At 46.6% G+C, this 19,141-nt stretch overlaps 1 protein-coding gene across 12 annotated transcripts in view; it reads right to left on the bottom strand.

Annotated features, from left to right (window-relative positions):
• The window catches only part of Tmem229b (transmembrane protein 229B), a 41,746-nt gene extending 39,387 nt beyond the window's left edge, over positions 1-2,359 (bottom strand). For all 12 annotated transcript variants that reach the window (XM_047541538.1, XM_047541537.1, XM_047541536.1 and 9 more), the window contains exon 1: positions 2,019-2,359. The gene's annotated coding sequence lies outside the window, so the exon portion shown is untranslated. The remainder of the gene's footprint in view (positions 1-2,018) is intronic.
• Positions 2,360-19,141: the final 16,782 nt, after the last annotated feature.

Below are 19,141 nucleotides of genomic sequence, written 5' to 3' on the forward strand. Positions count from 1 at the left end.
ATAGAAAAGACATGCTGCCTGTGTACAGCAGCAACAGTTTTTCTGATAAAAACTATACTTTTAAACCTAACACTAAGCTTTCCCTATCACAAAAGCTGTAATTTAGCCCTTTCCTGTAAAGTGACACCTTTCCCTTTAGAAACAATATGCAAATCCGATACAACTGAAATAAACACAGTATGAGGCTCACTAACTCAGTTAATCTCTTTCATTCAAGGACCCAAGACTCTTAAATCACTTTATAAATGTAAAAATTCATGCCTCATCATTTTCAAAGAGGGAGTCAGGGGAGTATCACGTTCCATCTTATACTCTGTACATAGGAGGAACAGTTAGTCCACAGCAGAGCCCACTCTCTCATCCCTTGGGGTGGGAGGTAGGACCTCCATAACATCCTCTTCATCTATGAATAAACAGCTTGGGATAAACCTAATGAGGCAATGAGCAATCCTCAACCCTGTCCAGTTAGAGGGGATAGGTCGACAGAAGCAACCAGCTGGGCTCTCTGGTCCAGCGTCTGTACCTGACTTTAGCTTCATCCATGTCTCTAGAGTCAGGTGTCCTAAGTAGGCACACTCCTGGCCCAAACACTTGTATCATTAGTTCACTCACGGGTTAGGTGAAGAGTCACTCAGAAGCTCAGAGCCCTCCAGTGTGTGCTGTCTCCACAGGCAAGCAGGTCTGCCTTCCAACCACGGAAAGACCTGAACTCCCTAAAGGCTGTCCTGCCACAGGATGAAAGCCAGTGGTCACATGCAAGCCAGCTGGGAGCTCAAGACACCTCGTTCCTGGGGACACAAGGTCAGGGCCTGGGGACCTGGAACCTGGCCCATTTGTTTTCTAGAGAGAAAGACACTGTACCACCCCCAAGGCAGGCTGCTCAACCCTTCTCTTGACCCTTTTCCTGGCACAGCAGAGAGAAACCTAGGCTTCCTGATGATCCAAGCCTGAAGGCCAGAGTCGCAGTTCATTTGTTACTAGGGTGCTGAGACCACATGAGAATGGATGAGCAGAACCCCCAAGGTTACGCTGGCAGACAGCTCCCCAGGGTCCTGCTCTTTACTTCCCGGAAGAGTATTGAAGCAGCATCAAAACCTGCCACCCCCAGCTCTGTACCTGAAGCAACAACATAATCCCCCAGGAAACCCTGGAAAAAAAGAGGAGACAGGAAAAGAAGCAAAGAGGGTCAGTTTCTGACTGGGCAGAGAAAGAGGGAAGGAAGACACCTGGGAAAGATGCCAATGCCTCCCTGTCCTTGCCAGGAACAGGGTTGTATGGCTCTCCATCCCAGTCCTGCATCTCCCACCAAGGACCAGAGATCAGGGAGGGCAGATGAAGAGCTGGCAGCCTAAGGCTGGGTCGGGCCGGTTCCGAATCCGGGCTGGGCACGGGCCTGGGGAATGGAGAACGCCCAGTTGTGCAGCCCACCATCACCCAGATTTTTTATGCATTCCCCCATTGGGGAGGCAACAGGATCATTTTGACAGGGTTCCCTCTCCTTCAGCAAAGTCCAGTCTCAAACTCAGGAGGGTCCGGGGTTCCCACTCCCAAGCCGTGGCTCCCCGGCGTCTACCTAGACTGGCGCCCCCCTCTGTTCTCTCGAAGCGGCCTCCGGGGTGCTCTCCGCCTAGGGGAAGAGGTGTCAACCTTCCGCTGCCCGAGATCTCCAGCTGGATCCTTTACCCTCGCCTTTCCCCGGTTCCCCTTTGTTTCAGGCGGGGAAAGTTGCCAATGGGCACCCCTTTCCCCAACACGCCCCCCTGTGCGCCCATCCCCCGCAGGGAATCCAAGCCCCGGCGCACCATCTAATCTGCGGCTCGCTCTCCAGCTGGGGCAGCCGCTTCGAAACCGAAAGCAAAGAGGAAGCGGGATCCGGCAATGCCCCCAAGCACGGTCGCCCGGTCTTCCCCATCACAGCCCCCCATCGCCCGCGCCCCCAGCGCTCGGCGCTGCCCGCCCCGCTCGGCCACCTCTCCCGGTGGCGGAAAGGCCTCTCTGCGGGCATCGGGGGCACCTACCCGTGCGGGGCCGGGGCCGCGGGCAGGGGCAGGGCAGGGCCGGCCGCCCGCGGGGCGCAGGTGCCGCCAGAAGCGCCGTCTCCCCAGCTGGCTCCCGCTCCTCCTCCCGCGCCAGGACTCGGGGCGCTCTCCTGCGCCGCCTGCTCCCCGCCCCCACGCCCGGCGCTCGGGCTCCCCCCGCGCGGAGTTGCCGGCCGTGCCTCCCCCACGCCGCCTGGTTCGCCCGCGCCGCTCCTAGTCCCGCATCGTGTGTCGGCGCCCGCCGCGGCGGCGCGGGGGCTGGAGGGCTGCAACCGCCGCTGCCCGGGCAGAACGGATCCCCAGGCGGCGGCGGCGGCGGCACTCACCCATAGTACGGATGCGGTGCAAACTGCACATGCTCGCGTCTGACAAGCGCTCAGCCGGCGGCCCTGCTTAACTCCTTGCGCGCCCGCTCGCCCGCCGGGCGGGCTGCCCACTCCGATCCTGCCGCCTCCCGCCGCTTCCCAGCGCCAGGAGTTGGCTCAGCCCCGGGCGCCTAGAAACACGCCCCTGACCCTGGCAGCACAGGTGGCTACTGCGCAGGGCTCCGCGACCCTCCCTTCCTAGGTCACCCCTCCTGCATTGGAGGTGTCTGCAGGGGGCCCTCGCCTCTTTGCTTGTAGGAGTTGTGGGGACCCGTGTACAACATCCACTATGGACATCGTGCAGACCCAGGCTACCTGAGGGCCACGGTTCACATGGAGTGGCAGACACTATGTACCTGCCAGCCAGCATTGTGCTCCATGCAGTCCATTCATTGAAACAGTCCTACAAGTTTATTTTTTTGTGATTTCCATTTCCAAGATGAAGAAACTGAGGCCTGTCGGAACTCAAGAATTTGCCTAAGGCAAGGCCTGTACCGCCAAAGTCCACAATTTGCTTTACACCAAACGAAACGATATGTTCTTTCTGAAGAGAATCTAGATTCTTCTATTGGGAGGTGGGGAAAAAAATGGATTCATCTGGAAGTCCCCAACATGGAACTCGGATAGCCCAGAAGCGGAGGAAGTGGAGGAGGAGAGAGGACCATGACAGTTACCCACACTGATCCTGGGTCTTACTGAGCAGGGAATGGGAACGAAAACCCCCATTCCTACTCCAGTCCAGTGCTAGGTACCTCAGCAAGAGGAAGGGATATTTTTGAAAATGGCATTTATGTCACCCAGAGTTGTCCTTTTTAAAAAGAACCCATCCAGAGAGGTTGCCTTTTCTAATTTTCACACATGCCCTATGTGTGTCTACCCCATGTGTGCCTGGGCCTGATCTAGGGGTGTGATGGCTGCTTCTCTGAGCCTGGCAGTGTAGCTCAGTGGTAAAGCAAGTGCTTAACATGCAGGAAGCTTTGGGTTCAATCCCCAATACACACACACACACACACACACACACACCCCAACCTGGAAGGAGTAAATGGGGAGAGGGATGACCAGAGAGACTGCAGTCCTTATCCTTTTTTATAAATGCCACAGGGACAGAGCATTTCAGAGGTCCAAGGTCACATGGAGTATTCGAGGATGAACCTGACTTTGATCCAGCAAGTCTACCCCATTCTGGACAAGAAACTGGGCAGCTTTCCTACTTTTGGAAACTAATTTGATCCTATGTTTTCCCAAAATTGCCTGATGGGTAACATGGGTTTTCCATTCTCCTCCTATCCCTGGCCAGGATGTTCACAGATCAACAAAGTTGCATCCCAAAACTAGGCGTGGGCAATGTGAACTAGGAGCTCTAAGCCCATTCCCGAACACACCCTGTTTTGGGGGTAGCCAACCCATTTTTCTCTAAGAAAAGCACTGGATTTCTAATAGGGACACAGGGCATTATCATGGGTTCCTCAAATCTGTATAGGAAAGACAGCCACGAGGTGCCACTGCTCTTGACCTTCTTGTTCTCCTCTGTATAAGGAGATAATATTACCTGCTTCATAAGCATACTATGATGACTCAATATCATAATTCATGTAAAGTTCTCAGCACGCCATAGGCTTTCAATAATAGGAAACTTTTATTTCCTATAGGAAACTGGGGGTAAGGCCGGGAGAAGGGAGAAGGGTTACAGGCAGGCACGTGGGCTGTGCCTAGGACATTGTCAGAGAGACAGAAGAGAGACCCCCCTCAGGATTACCTTGGCAAGAAACAGCTTCATTAATCTAGCAGCAAGGTCCAGCTGGAAGAGGGACACCCCTTGCCGGAGGTGTAGTACTCCCACTCTAGTTCTCTGCATATTTGGCAGGTTCAGCTCTCTTCTGGGCTCTGGGAGGCAGCGTTGAGCAGAGGAAGGCATAATGGGCTGCAAGGTAGCAAGAACTGAATACCTGAAACTTGTCCATTAAGCACAGTAGAGTAGGTTAATGTCTAGTGCCAACAATATTTTTATGGGCCCACAGTCACAAATTTCTTTTAAAATCAGTAGAAAAAATAAGGTTTAAAGTCAAAATGTTTTCTATATGATAATATTTTCATCCTCAGAATGGTAGCCACAATGCCAGTTACAGGATCAGAAAGATAGAAGAATTAGGAACAAAGATACAAGGCTTGGCATCATCCAGTCTCTATCAGCTCTCTTCAAGAGTTAACAACATGATCAGGATTTTACTCATTCCTACATTAGGGACCTTTCTAACAACAATTTATATAGCGCCCCCTCTCTTTGGGCAGGGCATTATGTAAATGAGAGAAATCAAGGATCAGAAAGGTTGTATAGTTTGGCTAAGGTTAGATTTCTAGTAAAAGCAAAATGCAGTTCAAACTCAGGTCTATTGGCACCCCATCCAAGGTTCTTTCCATCTCTACCAAGATTTCAAATTACAACAGGCATGTACCGGGCAGAGCAGCAGTAGACCTAAAACTAGCATCTGTACCCATGAGTGGTCCCCTAGCTTTTCCCCCAAAGAATACTGAGACCCACACACAGTGTTGTGAAAGTAGGCACAGTCAACATGGTTATAGTGATTCAAGTACAAATTGAAGGTGGGACAAACCAAGCTCCCTACACTAATACACACCAAAGAATGCCAGCCCCTTTTTTCTTCTAGTCTTGCCAAAGCAAGTAGAGCAGTGGGGACCAAACAGAGATAGATTTAACTCTGAAAGACCTGGATTTCTTTTTTAAGTTCTTGATTTTATTTGCAATTCTAGATTCAGGTGACACCTCATTCTATAAAATAGAACGAGTGCTCCTCAGACCTGGATTGAAGTTTAGACTCCATATCCTAGTTGGACATCCTTAAGGCAGTTCGTTTAGCCTTTCTCAGCCTGTTTCCTCATCTGCAAAATGAACATGGTAATAACACCCATCCCTGGGGCTGCTGTAAGAATAAGATGGTGCGTATAAGGAGCTTTCTTTGATTCCAGGCACACAGTGTGTAGGTCATGAATGGCAGTAACTCTGCATGACATAGAAAGTCCCGCCACAATAGGCAGGTGATGGTAGTTCTCTTCAGCCCTCCCTTTTGCCACCAGTCAGAGAAAAGAAGAGTCTTCCAGGTATCTTTTTAGTCTCTAAAGAGCCTTGAACATGTTCAGTTCTTAGGTGTCTTTTCCTGAGGACAAGAACTTCTCTGTCTTTTCTCTAAAGCACACCATCCATAAAGGGCTTGCTCTTGTCTCCACCATAAGCAATGTTCTTGATGACCTTCAAAGGGAATCAGAAAGATTTCTTTATGCTTGTTAGAGAGGATCGGTTCCCTGGGGGTTGCCCTCTGACCGCAATTCAGGAGAGATGGGACTCGAAAGTAATTTCTTGGAGGGACTAGCCTGCAGCCAGATGGGAAAGGGTCTGGGAGGGAGCTGAGCTCAGAAGTTAGAGATCAAGAAGGACCACATACACTCTGTCACAGACGCTATGATAAGTCAGAGAAGTGGCATGGAGGCAGAGGAAGCATCAGTGTTGAAGGCAATGTCGTGTTTGGAATTATTTGAATTAGCTTTATAGAAAACAAGCTGAGTGAAAGAGAAGTGGGGAGAGGGCATATGGTCTAGATAAGCAGCAACATGCTGTATTTGAAATCCGGGGAGTCTCTGCAATAACCCCTTCTTTAAATAGGAAGGAAAGGGAGCATAGAGGCCAAGGAAAGCCCCAGGTATGGTGCACAGGCCTGCAATCCCAGTAACTCAGGAGGCTGAGGCAGGAGGATCACAGGTTCAAGCCCAGTCTAGGCAACTTAGCAAGACACTGTTTCAAAATAAAAAATGAAAAGGGCTGGGGATGTGGTTCATTGGTAAAGTACCACTGGGTTCAATCCCCAATGTTGTTTAAAAAAGAGAGAGAGGAAGAAAGGAAGAAAAGAAGCTAAGGAATGCAAATCTGTGCCATTTGGGATTCTTTGACCACAAACAACAGAAACCGACTTTAGCTATCTAAAGTCTAAAAGGAATTTACTAGAAGGATATGAGCAGGTAGCTCCCAGACTCAAGGAAATGCTGATAAAAACAAGTTTGAAAAGACTAGGAGCAGACCAATTTTGAGGGCCTAGCACATGGCAAGTGAGAGACTCCTCAAGTGTTCCTGCTGCCAGAAAAACTAGACTGCAATCATTTTATCAAGAGTATCAAAGTTTCCCAAGATGAGTCCTGAGTCATGCATTCACCTTTCTTCTTGGCCAAGGAAGGACCCAGCTGGTCCCCATGGTGTGAGCCTGAGCAGCACCACACATCGTAACTGAGAGGTAAGCAGTAAAACAGAAGCCAAGGGAGTGAGCATGGTGGCTCATGCCTGTAATACCAGCAGCTCAGGAAGCTGAGGCAGGAGGATCACAAGTTCAAAGCAACTTAGCGAGGCCCTAAGTAACTTAGCAAGACCGTGTCTCAGAACTTAAAATAAAAGGGACTGGGAATGTGGTTCAGTGGCTGAGTGTCTCTGGGTTCCTCCCTGATACCAAAGGTTGGGGGAGCCAAGCAGTTGTACCAAAAGGAAGGGAAAGACTACTAGGTAGCCCCCAAACAGATGGGAAATTCATATCTGACTCAGTGCCCTTGGGAGGTGTGTGGGAGGCAATATTAGATACAGAGTCTTGCTAAATTGCTGAGGCTGGCCTCCAACTTGGAATTCTCCTGCATCAGCCTCCTGAGTAGCCAGGACCACATAGAACTATAGATGTATGTCACCACATCCAGTCTAGACTCTAATTTTTAGTTTTATGTTCACAACAAAATTGAGCAGAAGGTACTGAGATTTCCCATGTGCTCCCAGACACTGTAGGCACACAGCATTCCCTCTTATCAAAATCCTGCATGAACCCATGTTGACGTGTCATTACCATCCAAAGTCCATAGTATATATTAGGGTTCACTCATAAAATATTGCATATTTTATGGGCTTAGATAAATGTATAATGACTTATATTCACAATTACAGTATCATACAGGATATTTTCACAGTCATAAAAATCTGGGCTCTGCTGATTCATCTCTCCCTTCCCACTAACTCTGCAACCACTAATATTTTAACTGTCTCCATAGATATACCCTTTCCAGAATGTTACATAGATAGAATCATACAATTTATAGCCTTTTCATCAGAATGATTTTATTCATTTATAATATACATTTATGTATCCTCCATGTTGTTTCATGCCTTGATAGCTCATTTCTTTTTAGCACTGAATAATATTCCATTGTTTAGATGTACCACAGTACATGTGTAAGGACCCGGGTTCAAATTCCAGCACCACTAAATAAATAAATAAATAAATAAATAAATAAATAAATAAATAAATAAAGCTGCTATAAACTGTGTACAGATTTTGGTGTGGGCATAAGGTGTCAACTTGGTGAAATACTAAGGAGCATGACTTCTAGATCTTATGATGAAAATACGTTTAGTCTTATGAGACATCTCCAAGCTGTCCTCTAAAGTGGCCCTACCATTTTTGCATTTCCATCAGCAATGATTGAGAGTTCCTGTGCTCCCCGTCCTTACCAGCATTTGGTGGTAATAGTGCTCTGGATCTGGGTCATTATAGTAGGTGTGGAGTGGTATCTCATTGTTCCTTATAAGGTTCCCAGGTATGAGAGAAAGCAAAGGGAGAAACAGATAAAATCTCAAGAAAGCAATAGGAGGCTCTGAAGACACAGATGCTGAACAACATCATTACTTTTGCAGAAGTTGGTAGAGCTGGGTAACATGTTATCATCCAAGCTTCATGATTTACCTTAAGGTATGTCCATAGATTACATTACAAAGGCAGACTTTTTGTGGACTTTGCACAGATATGGAACGACTGAATTGTGATAGGAGAAGTAAATGAAAAAGGTTATTAAGGATACCTTGAATGTTTATGTGACAGAGAGATGGCAAGAGGTACCAAAGGAGACCCAGCATTAATGATCAGGTTGACTGTAGGTTTATTAGAAGATTTGCCATCTATGTTCATTGGGAAAGGGATATATACTTTAGCATAACTTTCAAAATAATGTCTCCCTACTTTGGGGATACATATTTTATAAATTTATTATTATTATTATTTTGGCTTTAAGGATCAAAATCTGGGTCCCGCACATGCCAAGCTCATGCTCCATTTTACTGAACTACATCCATAGCCCTACTTTGCAGATATTTAAAAATCATATTCCCTCTCTTTTTTCCATCATCACTTTTAAAAATACAGAGGATGAGGACTATGCCGTACTCATGAACACCTTGAGCCTGAAAATAAAGAGCTCACAGTTCTGTGATAATGTGAATTCATCCATAAAGATTGAGACATTAATGGGCATGCAGTAAGTCAGTCCTGAAAATTAGTCCAGGTTCATAAGACTAACAGAGGAAAAGGCCAAAGCTAAAGAAATCAAAGGGAGAATATGAACGTACATTGAAAGCACACGACTTCATACTTTTAAATGTGGGTTTAACTGTGAAGGTCATAAATCTGTTGGGGATAGAGTTGACTAGGAAACTTGGGGACCCCCATTCCACATACACACCTCTTCCCCGACCCCCATTCCACTGCTCTCATTTCCGACTCAGCAGTCAGCCCAGGTGCTGGACAGATTTAAAAGAATTTCTGCTTTGGAGATTAAAAGCCAAACTCCAATCTGGTCACCTCCCCTCTGTGCCTCCCTTTGCCAGGATACAAGGAGCTTAGTGGTCTGAGGAGGGACAAAGGAGTATTGTTAAGGGGAGACTGGGTATGAGAAGGCTTTGCAGTTAAAAGCTTTTATGCTGCTATCTAAACCATTCTCCCCCTGGGGGACACCACGTGCCTGTCCCAACTTCACCATATCAGTTCAAAGAGAAATTTCAGCCAGATGCAGCGATTGCAGGAGGATATCTTGGGACTTGGCAACATTAATAGCTTAAGAATTTCTATCACAACATCTCATCCACTAGGTCCTGGGATGGAGTAGAGTGGAAAAATCTTTCTTTTTGTAGACCTGAGTCAAAAGATTTCTCCCAAAGGAGCTGGCCGAGAGGCAGCCTAATCCTGGGCGCCAGGGTGTGTGGATTGCATCGCAGAAGGTAGGGTACGACCTGTCTCTACTTTTTATACCCTCCTTGTTCTGACCCTTCTAGAACTCGGCCACCTTCAGAAAAGGCTACATAAAGCCTGAGGGGTTGATGATCCCAGGGACTCTGTCTTGTCTGGGGGAATTAGTTCGGTTGAGGTGTTCGTTAGTCTCAGATACCAATTAGTATCCAAGTGTCTTCTCTTGCCTACCACTGTGCTGTTTTGAGGAACTTTTTCTCACTTAACAACCACTAATGTATCAAGCAATGTGCTAAGGATTAGGGTTCGACAGGAAACAAAGATGGAGACCTACGAATATGAAAGATGAGAATAATACAAGATGGTCTGTAACAGAGCGTTACTTAATGCTTCACAAGTTAAGCAAGCATGTATTAGGTAAGTGTTAGACCACTGAGCAAGCTCCAGAGCACTGAGCAAACTCCCAGCCTTCCCAGTGACTGCTTTTAATTCTGTATCTCTCTTACGGTAGAAAATCTGTGATTATTCGTGTTCTACAAGGGGGCTGACTCTGTGGCCAGGTTTTACCACACTTAAATTTGTAGACGCTCTGACTGGCTCAGAATTAACCAGGATGTGTAAATTTATCCACTTCTTTCTATCAAAAGCCGCCTGCCCCTCTTTCTTGCCCACAGCTTAGGTCAGGGTCTACTTTCTCTCTTTGTGTCCTTATCAGGAAGGAACAGTGACATCTTTAATGGCCCTTTTTCATATCCATGAGCAGTAATTTCAGGTAAATATTCCCAGGGAATACAGTAGCAGGTTCTGGGGTCAGGGAGAAGAATGGGGGGAGAAGTTTCCAGCAGCACAAAGGAAGACCGTTGAGGAAATGGGCCTTTTGCTCTGAATCTGTGTCTGTATTGGAAGTGGGTAGGCTAAGAAGGGAACTGGTTGCTCAGGGGTCCACCTTGACCCTGTAAGTGCCCTGTAGTTGAGTAATGGGAGATTAATACACTACCTCATTCTTGAGATTTTATTGTTTAAATCCCAATTTCTAGAAAGCAATTGTTACAAATGTAAAAAGGATACAACTTAAAGGCACATCAATTGGGACCTAGTAAGTCATGCATTATATAATGATTTACATAGAAAATAAAAATATTATGCAGTCATTAAAATTTAAGATGAAGAATTGTATTTATTGACATGGACATGGACAGCGTTCTAGAAAGCCACTGGGCTCAGGGAGCCCCAATCCCGTCCTAATGCTAATTTTCCACCAAGTTGAATTGAGCTGGAAGGTGCCCCAGAACTCTAGGAGTATTGAAGGAAGGATTGCGAGGGTCTCTGGTGCTGCAGTTCGGAGTGTGGACAAATGTGGGTTGGTGACTAGAGAGGGGTGGGAAGGGGCAGATGGAAGTAAGAGAAACTCAGGACTTCCTCCTGGAGACCACTGGCCATGCTGTTCCCACCCAGAACCTTATGCATTCAGGCCTCTGGACTGCACCCAGCCAGCTTCACATTCCTTCCTCCTTCAAGGGGAGAACATGATTGAAAACGTCATTTCCCTGGCAGAATGTGAAATAGGCTTGGATTAGAAGAAAGGGGTTCAACTTAACTCTGTCCCCAGACTTGTGTCTGCTCCTTCAAGACCTGGACAACTGCCAGCCCACAAGAACATGCTGTATAATAGGGATCCGGTAATGTTGTGGTCATAGCTTAATTGCTTTGAAGAGATAATAGGGATGCAGACAACATCAGAAGCATGTGAGTCCCCTCTGATCTGAATGTTGATCTCCAGCTCCCTCCGGTCCCCATTGCCATATCCTTCCCCAGTATCTTAACCAGCTGGAGGCAGGACTCAAGGGTGGGCATTAAACTTGAGGGATGCATGGTATGGGGGTATGTTCTGCTTCCTGGACTGGCAGTTGTGGCTTTATTGAGTTATCAACTTCCCTGAATCTCAGCTTTCTCCCTGACTCATGAGATCAATACTTTAAAAACATTTTAATAGCTTTATTAGAAAAAAATGATTCATACTCCTTGTAAAATGTTTACATAATATAGAAAAGAACAAAGCAGAAACTAAAAATATTTATATCAAATTTCTATACCCAAGGTAATCAGTGTTAATATTTGGGAGACAAAATCTTCTACCCATATTTCTATATATAGATATACATAAAGTTTTATCTATATACAGTTTTCATATGTATAGTTTTATATAAAATAAATAATAGTCTACATACTTTTCTAGAAATTATTTCACTTGATATTAAGTAATGAATACCTGTCCATGTCAATAAATATAATTCTTCATCTTAAATTTTAATGGCTGCATAATATTTTTATTTTCTATGTAAATCATCATAATAATGCATGACTTACTAGGTCCCAATTGATGTGCCTTTAGGTTGTATCCTTTTTACATTTGTAACAATTGCTGCTATAAATATTTGAGGATACCCTCAACCTCTTAACATGACTTATAAGAAATATTCAATGATGTATCTCAAGAAAGGACAAGAATCATAAAATGCTATGTCAGTGAAAGCAGGGATTTGGAGTGGAAAAGACCCTAGAAAAATTTCAATGATCCTTACCTCTGTAAAGGACTTCCAGTCTCATGCACATTACTACATATGTACATTACTATTCCACCAGCTTGAGTGGCAAATATATTTGGGGAAACTTATGATGAGTATTGCAGTGGCTTTATTTCAACACTAAAAATTTTGCTCCTTCCCCCCAAAAACCCCCACTTTTCCCCAGAGTGCATTTTGTTACAGAGGTTCTAAGTCCACACAAGTATAAAACCCCTGTGGCCAGGAAATTTGTACATTCAAAATCAGGCCATTCCAGCAATCATCTGAGAGCTTCCCCACTGACCAATGGGGTAACATGTTTGGAAGGAGCAGCTGTCTTGTGTCACCCCCAGAACAATGCCTCCTGAAATTCATTCCTAGGAATCTGCCTGTTCTGCTCCACCCTCTGGCCTCCTTACTTGTGTAAGAGACCTGTCTGTCACCTCTACCTGATTCCTTTGGGCTAATCCACTCTATAAAGAAAACAGACTAGTTAGTGTTCTCTTCTGGATGGGGCCAGGAAATTCAGAACCTGGAAATGCAGAAATTCCTTTTCTAAACGGTGCCCTGTTCAGACCAGCTCTCTGAAAACTCCAACGCTCACTTCTGCCTGAGCGAAGCTCCTGATACAGTGCTGGAGTAACGCAGTCTGGCTCCGGCTCAGTGTCCCATCACTTTACCTGGCAGAGAAATAATCCTTAGTGTGCAGCTTGGACTTTGTGCAGAGAAGTCTCTTCCTGTCCCCTGCCTGGGTGACATGGCTAGGTGACACATCTGCCTGGATCAGTTCCCAGCTGATGGTTGGGACATGCTGTTTTAGGTCCTGTGCTTTTCAAATAGAAGGAGGTACACATCGCTTGGAGCCAGGTGCCTGGAGCTAGGAAGGGGGTGGATATTCTTTTCATCTTTCCCTACTTCACCCTAGTCTTTTGCAGGGAGTACTAGGGATCGAACCCAGGGCCTCTCACATGCTCTACCACTGAGCTACCCTCCACATACCCTAGTCTTTTGATACCACTTTTTCCTGTCTCCTTGCCTGAAACTATACAAAACTGAACAGGAAGGAGATATATATATATATATATATATATATATATATATATATAGCTAAAGTCTCTAATTTAAGCAGGGCTTGAAGCCCCCCAATCACCATATTTTGAGGTGACCAACGCATGCCATGGTCAAATCAGAAGGGAACGGATCCGGCCCTAGGTAGGACTGGGAGTCAAGGCTGAGGATCAGGGTCCTTCAAGAAATCAAACTAGTTGTCCTGCCACTAGATGGTGCTGAGAGATAGCCTCCCATGTGGTGGATCATGCCCAGAATTTTGAGAGGGAAGACAGATTAACTCATCTGAGCTAACCCCGCTTCGCAAAGAGGAGTGGGCAAGAGCCTGACACCAGGCTTCAGGCTAAGACACGGTGGGCTGCGATGGCCAGAGCTTCTCATTCTGTCCATGCATTTGGCTTTTTCCCTTTTCTGTGAATCCTGGGGCACCTGGCTCACGATGACTGTGACCCCTCCACCTGCAAGGCGCCTGCAGGGCATGCAGGCATGCGTGAAGCCAACCTGAAACTCGGCTGCTAAAAGCATGGTCTGTAGAGTCAGGCAGCGCAGGGTCTGAGTCTCAGCTTGGCTTACTTGCTGCCTGAGCATTGCTATATCACTAAACCCTGAGAGCCTTGGTCTATTCATTTATATCATTTAAAAGCATAAAAACAGCTTCAGGTTCAGAGATTGTTAAAATAAATATCAGTCCTTCTACCATGTTTTTCTTCTTTCTCTGTCTCTTTCATGTTTTTATTCTATTTCCTTCTACGATGTTTAACAGGTACCTAGAACTTAGTCAGCCCTCAGTAAATATTGGCTTTAAATGTTTTCCTTTTCAACGAGGAGATGAAGGAGATTTTACCTGTTCCCAGAGTCCTGGAACTGCTGTGTCCTAGGTATGTTTGCTGAAGTGTCTCTGTTCCCATCTGGCAATTCTCACACAGTCCGAGATGCGCTGTGCACCAGGTCGCACTCCTTTTTCCAGGTAGGGCACTAGTGAAGTGTCGGTCGGCTCTTTACCCACAGACTGAGAAAGCAGCCTTGAAGGGCCTGCTCTTGTTTTCCAGTTGAACATACAGAGGCACAAGGACCTGCTGAGACCATCCGCCCTCAGATCACAAGAGGTAGCTGAGCAAGAACCTACCCAGCCCTCAGAGCCTCTGTTCAAAGAGAACAGTTGTTCAGAGGAAGGGTGGACAAAGGGCATGAAGAGGGCCTCCAACATCCAGCTGCCCTGGACTGAGCCCCTGTTCCTCCATGCCCTCCCTTTCCGACATCCTGGCTCACAGTGGACACCCAACAAACACGTAGAAGTGTGATAGCTGAGCCCTCGCTCACCTGACCTCGCACTGTCAGCCCAACCCTGAGATAAGCCAGTGGGGATCAAGTGGACTAAAGACTGGGGATAGGTAGGGATGGAAGAAAGATTTTTCTTCCTTCCTTCTCCCTCTGCATGTCTCTCTCTCTCTCTCTCTCTCTCTCTCTCTCTCTCTCTCTCTCTCTCTCTGTGCGTGTGCACACTGTGTTGTATTGGGGATTGAATCCAGGAGGGCTCTACCACCAAGCTATACCCCCAGCCTTTTTTAAAAATTTGAGACAGTGTCTAAGTTGCTGAGGCTGGCCTCAAACTTGTGATCCTCCTCCCTCAGCCTCCCAAGTTGCTGGAATTATAGGCATGTAACACTGTGCCCAGCTACAAAGACTTTTCTTTCTCTCAGTTTAGGTCTGTCATCAGCTAGCATCTATCAAGTGCTTATTAAGTGCCAAAACTGAGCTAAGCCCCAGAGATGCAGTTTGAACTCTGGAAGTAGGACCTCAAGAGCCACACACTGCCACCTTGGAAACCCATGTGCCAGGTGCTGCCACATATGTGTCACAGAGAAGGAACCAAGGGCCACTGTCAGCTCCCTGACTGGGCGCATTCACTTGGCTTTTTAGAGTCTCCCCACACAGGCCTCCCAGGAGAACTGGTAGGCTGCTGAAGAACCTTCCACTGACTTGGACCTACTCCCTACCCAGTCCTTCCCTGCCCCACTACATGCAAGCAGCCAGGATCTTAATCTCTGATAGAGAAATAAGACAGCTGGCTTCAAACCGTGATGTCGCAAGCTCTAGAACAATCTAGAGTTCCAGGTAGATGACTGGGTTAACCTGGACCTCACGGCCCCAGCTCTACCAGCTCCCAACACAGCTTCCTTTTCTCCCTCCCTCTCCTGTCCCCACCTCACTAAGCCACCTCTGTCTGCCTCTTGCTCTCTCTTGCCTGGGAAGCCCAGAGCTGCACTGCACAGATCATTCGGTATTGATATATGTTGTAATTACACGAGTTCTACCCTCCGTTCCCCTCTGAGGCTGTTGCTCTCCAAGAAGACAACTGAAGTGTCACAAAAAATATGATTATGGCATACCAGTCAATACAGATTCCCTACAGGTCCTAAGGGGTACAAATCAACCCCGCCCCAGGTCTGCTGATCTGAATGGCCAAGGAGGGGCCTGAAATGAATATATATATCTTGTTTTTTCGGGGGAGGTACCAGGATTGAACCCAGGGGCACTTAACCACTGAGCCATATCCCCAGCCCTTTTTTTAATGTTCTATTTAGATCAGGGTCTCACTGAGTTACTTAGAGCCTCACTAAGTTGCTGAAGCTGACTTTGAACTCAGGATCCTCTGGCCTCAGCCTCCTGAGCTGCTGGGATTACAGGCGTGAGCCACCACACCTGGCCGGAATCTATATTTTCTTTTCTTTTTTTTTTTTTTGCGGTGCTGGGGATCGAACCCAGGGCCTTGTGCTTGCAAGGCAATTACTCTACGAACTGAGCTATCTCCCCAGCCCCCGGAATCTATATTTTCAATCAGCACCCTCAGGGTTTCATGCCTATTTATTGGAGTCTTTCTTGACCAGGCAGGCCCTCTTTCTACCCCTCTCCTCTTTGTTAGCTTCCAATTCCATAATCTTTGGGCACCTCCTTTGTCTCTTCACACCTTTATACCTTCTAGATCCTGCCTCACTTAATAACCATTAATGCCTATAATCTACCAGGCACTGGAGCAGAGTCTTTATCTCTACCTTTCAACAACCTCCTATGGAAAGAATTCTGATTCCTGTTTTACAGAGAAAAATCCTCTGCCTCCCGGTTCTCTGCCTAGCTCTCTCTGGCTCCACAGCTGCACTGAACAGATCATTCACAGTGATACATGTGGTCACTGCACCAGTTCCACCCCATGTTCCCTATAGGAAGCCAGGATTCCAAGGCAGGCATGTTCATTCTAAAGCCTGTGCCTGGAACTCACTGGGTCATGTGGGCCTCACTTGCCTTCTTAGCACAATGCCAGAAATGTAGTAAGTGCTCAATAAATTTGTGTTTGTAACTGAATGAATGAATAGAAGAAGAACAAATGCTAAAAGTTAGGACACCTCCCACCCATCCTACACACACACACACACACACACACACACACACACAATTCCGCCTCTGGGCCATCTCTTTTCTTTCCTATCTTGCATATCCAAGCACTGCCTTCCTGGTCCCACTGGGATGGTAACCCTGAGTCTCTGATCCAACCCATGTGTTACCCTGGCTGCCCCCAGAGTTTCAGCAGTAAATAACCTGAGGACTTCTCTGTGGTCCAAGGGCTGCCAAGTCTTGCCCCGGGCTCCTGAGGCAGAGCCTAGAACAAGATTGGTCCCAGGGTTCCTGGGAGTCTGAGATTTCTCTCCCTCCTCCTCTCTTCTCCTTTCCCCACCCCTCCCCTTTCTTCTTCCAACAGAACCAGGACCTGAAAGGAGAAGGAAGGCTTCTTTGATTTGGGAGGGTTTTGGTGAAGCAGGAGGAGTCTTTTCATAGCCCAGAGCCCTGCTCAGAGGAAATAGGAGGGACCGGGAAGTGGAGTTTCATGGAATATCGTCAAGCATTTCACCAGTTCTCTTTGGAGTTATTCATGTCTTTCCAGCCACCTGCATATCTATTTTAATCTTGCAACAAAGGGTGCTCCTTGAGAGCAGATATCAGGTCTTGACAATCTTTATATTCCCCTGTCACCTAGGAGAGTATTCTGGTAAACATTAGACAAATATTTGTTTAAAGATGGAATAACAAAAGTTATCATTTATAGATCATTGGCTACATGCCAGACACCACATTATCTCATTTAATTCTTTCAACAATCCTAAGTAGCAAGAATTATTACTATCACCAGTTTCAAATTAGGTATTAACTAAGAACATTTAAGTAACTGCCTCAAGGTCACATCACAACATACGTGACAAAGCTGGGACTTGAACTGAGGTCTGGTTAGTTCCCTTGTTCCCTTTCTTCCCTTCAGCGCTGTCTAGGAAACCAGACCAGACTAGGATGCTGCTATATTGACTTCGTAGGAATTTATTTATTTTTTAACATTCCAGCGTAAGCCTTCTCTGTGTGTATATAAACCAATTCCTCCTCTAACCCCTAGAGTGGTGAGTTAACATCTGAAGTGGCCTAATCAGAAATCTGCTCTCCAGAGCTTGGTTACATAAGCACTTCAAAGGCCATCATCTATACCCGAGGGCTTAACATGCTTGAGAGATACTAGAAATAATCTTTCATTGGTGCAATAAGTGGTTTTCACAATGTGGAGCTGGCCAGGGAGATTATCTGGGTCCTACTGCCCTGGCATGAATAAGGTTGAAGAATTGAACCAATATGAGTATATTTGGCAAAATCTGGCTTTCGACGTTTTAATACCCCACCTATAGGAGGTTAGGGGAGAGGAAACAAATGGCCTCCATCATCTTTCATTTCCTGTAGCTGCTAATGAAAGAAACTAGATCATCACCAAAGGGCCAAATTGGTTAGGACCAGCGGACAACCAATGCCCCCTCAGGCCTCATCGCCTCTCACAAGAGCGCCCTAACTGATCCTTCACCCAGAGCAGGAAGGCATTCTTCCCACTTCTCTGCTCTCCATCGGTCAGATCTCTTGTAATAAGCTAACATCCAGCAGAGATGAGCCTTGGGTGTGCTGGTGGATTCCATTACTTCGTGAATCCTTTGAAGGCCCTGGGAGTCTTTCCAACACATTTCTGAGGTCTCCAGCCCTCCCCCCAGTTGTACCTGTCGTCCTCCATCTCCTACCACAGGATCGACCAACGATGGTACTCAAGATGCCTTTTTATTTATTTTGACTTTGCAAAATCCCTCTCTGTTGTGGTGACTCCCTCACAACTCTGACTGTACCTCCAACTCTTATACATTCTGTCCTCAAGGGTAGCTATGCTAGGACATAATTTTCTCATTTTACAAGACAAAGAAAGTAGGAAGCAAGGAGGTGGCTTTTCCCAGCTTATAGCCAGGGGCATCTATATAGTACCTGGAACGACTTCAAAGTCAGCTACATTAGTGAGTGAATGAATGAAAGGAGGAGAAGAAGGGATTAAGAGAGGAATATCAGAGTCAGTTGATGTTATTGTCTCGATACATAAAATGTGCCTTAACACAATGTCTGAGCCAGGAACTGTGGTGCTCACCTGTAATCTCAGCAATTTGGGAGAATGAGACAGGAGGATCACAAGTTTGAGGACAGCCTTGGCAATTTAGTGAGACCCTGTTTTAAAATATAGAAGGAAAATGCCTGGGGTAGTAATTCAGTGGTAGAGCAAGCACCCTTGGGTTTGATCTCCAGACCAATTAAATAATAAATTCAAAGACTCTTAATCCCAGGGTTAAGTTAGAAGTGGACTAGTTTAGAGGTCAACAGGGATGAATACCTGGGGTGTGTTGGTGTTGGGGGCACTGTACCTGAGGGTGCCCCAGACCTCTCTGGTGCCAGAATGGCTGCCTCTGCTGATTGGAGACCAATGGGGGAGGTGGAGGAGACACCAGAAACCCAACCAGAGGACCCAGGCAGGACATTTCTGGGTTGCCATTATCGGGTAGCCGGAGTCAGGCAGAGGGGCAACCTCAGCAAAGAAGGCTAGTGGGACAACACCCAGAATTAGATGGGATTAGATGGGAAACTCCATTCTGCCTTTGAGTAGTCCCTGCTGGCCTTGTTATGCCAGGGTCCAGGCTGTGGGGGTCGCT

This window comes from Sciurus carolinensis, chromosome 2 (assembly GCF_902686445.1).
Source record: "Sciurus carolinensis chromosome 2, mSciCar1.2, whole genome shotgun sequence".
Lineage (NCBI taxonomy): Eukaryota > Metazoa > Chordata > Mammalia > Rodentia > Sciuridae > Sciurus > Sciurus carolinensis.